General features: G+C 29.8%; 2 long non-coding RNA genes across 2 annotated transcripts; both read right to left on the bottom strand.

The window, feature by feature from the left end:
• LOC143081793 (uncharacterized) lies at window positions 1–1,902 on the bottom strand. The gene is made up of 2 exons (XR_012980093.1): window positions 1,854–1,902; window positions 1–339 (listed from the first exon to the last, which is right to left on the bottom strand). It is a non-coding gene; the product is annotated as an uncharacterized LOC143081793 (long non-coding RNA).
• LOC143081792 (uncharacterized) lies at window positions 1,902–4,386 on the bottom strand. The gene is made up of 3 exons (XR_012980092.1): window positions 4,267–4,386; window positions 3,255–3,327; window positions 1,902–1,994 (listed from the first exon to the last, which is right to left on the bottom strand). It is a non-coding gene; the product is annotated as an uncharacterized LOC143081792 (long non-coding RNA).
• Window positions 4,387–6,601: the final 2,215 nt, after the last annotated feature.

Raw genomic sequence — 6,601 nt, 5'->3', positions numbered from 1 at the left:
TGAGATAAAAATATTCTTTATTTCTATTTTTATTATTAACAGCAATACATGTATGTTCATGATAAATTTATGAAGACATGCTATTTTTTGAAAACAAAAATCAATAAAACAAAAATAAATATTTAAAAATGCACACGAATTTTCATGCGCAGCTAGTATGCACTTCAATTCACTCATTGAAACGTGAATAATCCTTGTTTGAGAGTGCATTAATTAGTCTTGTTAATTTTTAAGTGCGAGTCTATTCAATTTATGTACACATGTAGAATCTCTGCAGGCTTTCAATGCTTCTCATGTAACTTGGTAAACTTCCAATGATTAGGTTGACATAATTGTGATCTGAAAATATATAAACATATTTTTTATAACTTTGTAATTCTGGTTTTAATTTACAGTAGGTAAGGGATGTATATGGTATGCCATTGTTTGTCCATCCATCCTTTAAAATCATAATGGCAACAGTTTGTTAAATATCTCAAAGTAGTAGGGGCTAACTAAAAAAGGTTTTTATTTGGCCCAGATATTACTGCTAATTTAACAGTTATCCTAAATATTTCAAAATTTGTCCAAACTAGACTAAGGTACACCATATTCAGAAAATAATGGGTTTTTTTTACAACTAAAGAGTTACCATGGCAATAAACTTAGACCAAATTTGTAAAATTTGTTAATTTTTTTTTTTTGGCAAAAAAATTATATTTTCGAGATTAGGTCAATAGTTATAATAAAGGTTTTCTTAAATTATTCTGTTTTTTTAGAAACTGCATAAATTCTATATTTGTCCTCGTTTTCATGATGTAATTGTGTCGGACAATATCAGACAAAAAATATTATGTTTTAATTCATGTTTCTTAAATTTATGCATTTCCAAACATAATGGGGCTTTTTGGAATAGTTTATATTCTTGGACCAAAAATATTCCTTTAATGCCCCTTCTCCTTTGCTTTGAACAATTTCTCATGAAATTTAAACACAACATTTAGATTGAGTTCCCTTTTAATTTTTTAATTTTTTGGAGTCTCATTCAAAAGTTGCAGGACCTATCAGATTTAGGGTATTTTTCACATCTCCTTTTAAACTTGAGTTTGCCTAGAGTAAATAATGCAGATCTGTACTAAGTGTCTTTCAGTTGTTTGGATGTACTAGTACCTGACCATGCCCCCTCTTTTTTAAATTTATTTCTACTTGTATCCATCTCATGATGAGTTAAGATTTAAGACTTTTTCAACTGAATTTTATAGTTTGTTTTTATTTTGTACTCTTACACCACTGTTGCAGGTAAGGGGAGGGTTGGGCCCCAGCTAACGTGTTTAACCCAATACATTATGTATGTCTGTGTCTGTCCCAATTCAGGAGCCTTTAGTTCAGTGGTTGTTGTTTGATGTGTCACATATTTGTTTTTTTTTTGTTCATTATTTTATTCATACATGTATGATAAATTAGGCCAAATTTCTAGTTTTAATTGTTTCACATTTGTCATTTCAGTGTATTTTATAGCTCTCTGAGTGGTATGGGCTTTACTCAATCTCATTGTTTAAGACTGTACTATGACCTACTATAGGCTACAGTTGTTAACTTCTGTCATTTGGTCTCTTGTTGGAAGAGTTTTCTTATTGGCAATCATACAACAAACTCTTTTTTATATTCACAGTTTATAGCGTAAACCACAATTTGATCATATAATTTATATCACCATATATATAGGAAATATTAGAAATTTAAAAAAAAACTTTGTTATTATTTGTTTTAATATATAATTTGGTCCTTTATTTACTCAAATATATCTAGTAAAAACTAAATTTTGTAAACAAACCAATTTATAACTTTCATATATATATAGAAGACATACTTACGGTGTATCAGTTGATTTATATTGAAGCTACATGTACATGTACACTGTATGTTTGATTTCAAGTTTTAACAATGTTAAAATCGCCAAGGTCTGGAAACTTAAAAATCAATAACTATGTTCAAAGTTCTTCTGGTTGAGGGAGCTGAAAGTAATAATGAAATAACAAAATGAGTATGACTAAAAATAAATTGTTGAAATGCAAGGACCTGCATTATTTAACATGTAAACAGTTTGAAAAATAGGGGGAGGGAAATTGACAATAAAAAACTGGATGCACCCTTTTTTATGATTCTTTCACTCAATCTGTATCATCTTACTATACTCATTAAAGAAAGATATTGAGTGTTTAAGTGTCACCTACATTTGTAACTATAAAAAAGATTTGTCTACATTAATCAATTTCATAAAATATGGCTTCAAATCAAAATCAGTTTTCATGTTAACATTATAAACATTATTATTGAGCATTAATTTTACTCATTATTTACAAATAATTCTTGTATGATTTGCATATCTATAAATACTTGAATTGGATTGGTCAATTAGAATTTTTCTCTAAGTTTACACTTCGATAAACCATGTTTACGAAACTACTTTTGAAATAAATTCATGCACGATACACAAGCTTGCAGTGATCCCGGGATTTTCAGCAAATTGAGATTTAAAAACAATTGCATAACAGTTGTGACTATTCTAGTGCATATATAACAAAAAAAAAGAAATAAATTTAAAGCACTAAAGCTTCGAAAATGTCTAAAAATAAAATTTATTAAAAAAATTCCACGAAATTTCATGAAGAATTTGGCATATTTACGTCATGGCAAAAAACGACGTCATACGAATGGAAATTTTCAAGGGAAAGATTATTTCGTTACGTGTACACTTCAAATTCGGATAACATTTAATTAAAATGAAGTTTTTGAGGTAGGTGCTATTTCATTTAAGATTCCGTTGTATTTATCGGATATTTATGGTTTTTAGAAAGTCAAGATGGCGGCGTACTCCTAAGTTACGACTTGCCATTGTGCTTTTGATGGTAAATATATATATAGTAGCCATCAACAACAATTTTTTTTATTAAATATCACAAACGTTTGGCTGAAGAATTATAAGAATTAAACACATTTTTTCTAGAGGTAATTGATGTGTAAACCGGGGCTCTTACTCACAAACTCAACATAAAAGTCCTTCAGACTTTTATTCAGTTTGTGAGTTAATCGCCCTGGTTTACACATCAATAACCTCTAGAAAAAATGTGTTTAATCCTATAATATTTTTTTAGAACAATGTAAGTAGCCATTGTATTCCATGCAAGGCAGGATAATTAAACAGTATTTTTTTTAATAAATTGATAAAGTAATTAGTCCATGCACATAAAACTATTTAAAAAATAAACCAATACCTAATATAATCTTTTTGTTTTCTTCATTCTGATTCAATCTTAACACTGTGCTGTTATCTTTTTTTGTCACCATCTGTATTAAGACAAAAATAAAAACATTAGAATTGATTACTGGCCTCTAAGAATTATAAGATATTGGGGTGGGGGTAATTATTATTACATTGTATAGACTATAAATTGACTGGATAATAATTCAATAAAATATAGTAATACCAAAATAGAAATGCTCCCATCCAGACTATTGTAAATTAATACATACATAACCATGATGACATATATAATAAAAGCAAATTGCATAACAAATTTTATTTAGTATGTGTGTGTTACCCTATATTATTTGTCAATTATAATAATTTATGTTTTTTTTTTAATTTTTTTTATCCATGAAATCTGAATTGAGTTTTGAGATATTCAGAGATTGGTAAGTAAACAGAGTCTTAACATAATATAATATAAATCCCTTACTGAAGTTATCAATAAATAATGTATTTGAAGCCATGTGTCAATTTGGCATTATTTGCACCCTTCCCCAGGAAATCCAAAATTTATCCCTGGAGTCCAAATTTGTCTTTTGTAAAATATCTTTAATTCCATATGGAGCAGCTTCTCGGGTAAAATTTAGCCACTCTCCCAACATTTTATGTATTTATGTATCTGATTTTATTCATACAATGCGTCAATGAAAAAAATGCCTGTTTTTGGCATCGGGCTCCAGTCAGAAAAGTTGTGGTGACTGTTCATCAAACGAGTTTATTAGCTGATGATTGGGTGTCAGGTCATTAAAAGTATGTCCAATTTAATATCAAAAGCTATAGCGTTAAGTGTTCTTTCAACTTCACAGACGAGAAAATCATATTTTATGTTTCTTCATTGACGAAGATTTTTTATATGGCAATACGCAACAAAGGCGATCGAGTTTTCATGCCAGAATTGAATTCTTCGACCTTACGATACAGAAATTTGCAATTTTTGTATTTCGTAAAATTGTTTGGATTGAGTGCATTTTACTTACGGTTAGTGTTTTTATTCATATATACTGGTAAAGTTGATAACAATTTATCCTCATTCAGCAACGTTCAGCCATATTTGCTTCAGTAGCAACAAGAGGTCAATCCAGGTCAAACAGCTTGAAGAGCGCGTAACGAAAAAAGCCGTAGGCAGTGATAAGTGTAGAGTAGTATTCGGGCCCGTATGCGGATCGGAACTGGAACTGCCGGGGAGTTTGATATTAACCGGCTTCAAAACTAGACCAAATGCGGTGGGTTAGGGTGTAGATAGATTTACTTATAGTCTTTAAATCAGTAAATTATAACAAGTTTTATTGATCGGATTATCCAAAACTGCCAAAAAAAACAACAAAAAAAAACACACTAAAAAAAGTAAGCCCATGCGTAATCAATAAAATGCGTTTTTAACGAATAATTGATATCAAGATATACAGATTATCAATCATTTGTGGTATATGTCAACAGAACTATTTTACATCGTGCCATTTTTTATAATAACTGATCCACAAAACAGTATTGATATTTAAATACTGAATACCAGCATGTGTAACCCAGACTTAGAGCTTGTTCAAACATTGCTTTATTACTATATCAAACCAACATAGTATTGTCTCCTTGTGATGCAAATATGCATGTTTCTCTAAAAACAGACTTGTGTATATAAATTTCTGTAATAATGTCTAACTTTAGTGCTATATCAAATAAGTTTGAATTTTGGCGTGAAAGATGTTGCAAGTTCGGCATTAGCGTGTTCTCTTAAACTCGATGGACAGTTCGGCAATGTAAGTAAGAGCAAGGTAGAACACTGAACAACATGAGCTACGGTAGCAATCATTTGATTGGTTAACAAACATATATGTATGTATTGCTATTCACAATAAAAGCAGTCGATGCATTGTATGGTTGTCATTAATGCAGTATTGTCTGAACGAAATCGACAAGGCCGTTGTTATGAAATACAGTGATTTTTATAAGTCACGCCTTAAACACCCTGAACTTATAAAATCATTTAGTTTAACTTTCAACAACAACAAACGATAGATCAATTTGTTTCGATTAAATGTCTTAAAAAGCTCCTTACTGTGAAATAATAATACAATGCAAGTCAATAGAATGAACGTAATGTACGCTAAATATGCATGTAGTAGATGAAATCTTTTATTCTACGAATACTTGACGATAAGGGTAATATTTGGTTTAATATGTTGATACGCTTTAGTATATTCTTTAAATAAACGTTAATTTAATTGTAAACCGAGTATTTTTGATAATTATTTACAGAATGCATAAAAAATAAGAGTGTATCACTACAAATTTCAAATTAAGACATTAAAGACAATGAAATAATGTTTGCCTTATAATATAAAAGTTAGAAGATATAGTTTGTTTGCCAACGAGACAAAAGTTCACTATAAACCAAATTACATAGAAGTTTACAACTATAGGTCACCAATTATTGATACCAAAGCACTATAGCGCTGTTGTTGTAGGGGTTTTATTTATCCTGCCTTTTTAAAGTGAAATGTCTCTACAAATACAAACGTATTTCAAATAAAATTATTGAAAATAGTCATTAAGTCTGGAAAGTATAATGAATAATTCGATTTTTTTTTTTTTACCACATATAATAAATAGAAACAAGAATGTGCCCCAAGTACATGGATGCCCCATCCGCATTATCATGTTTTATGTTCCGTGGACCGTGAAAATTGGGTTAAAAACTCTAATTTGGCATTAAAATGAGAAAGAGCATATCATAAGGATCATGCATACTAAGTTTCAAGTTGATAGGACTTCAACTTCATCAAAAACTACCTCGACTAAAATCTTTAACCTGAAGACGAACGGACGAACAGACGAATAGACGCACAGGCCAGAAAACATAATGCGCATAAATTGGACATAAACAAATCTTTAAATCTTACCCAGCATACATAACTAACACATGATTACTAATTTTAGAAACTCATTCGTTGACTATGATATCCTCCGGACGTTGTTTTTCTAGTTTGTAATATTTTTTAGTTCATTAATTAAAAGGACAGTTATAACTGTCTCAAAGAAAACCAATAGTGTTCGTTTTTGTACGCATCTTGAACTAAAAATGTAGTAAAGCATTTTTAACTTTACTTCTTATAAAAAAACATGATAGCCGGTGAATACCAAACCAAGCATGTTCAAGTTTGTATGGTGACTGTAAATGTATTAATCTGATGACAAAAAGCTTTTTTAGGATTTTAATGTGTTTGATATGATCTTCATTCTTGTTCATGCAGTAAACAATATAGTGTTCATTTCCTGTTTCCATCCCGATGATAACTATATGTTTCTTTCAAACTT

This window comes from Mytilus galloprovincialis, chromosome 7, assembly GCF_965363235.1.
Source record: "Mytilus galloprovincialis chromosome 7, xbMytGall1.hap1.1, whole genome shotgun sequence".
NCBI classification, from domain to species: Eukaryota; Metazoa; Mollusca; class Bivalvia; order Mytilida; family Mytilidae; genus Mytilus; species Mytilus galloprovincialis.
This window is presented reverse-complemented; position numbering and strand designations above follow the sequence as displayed.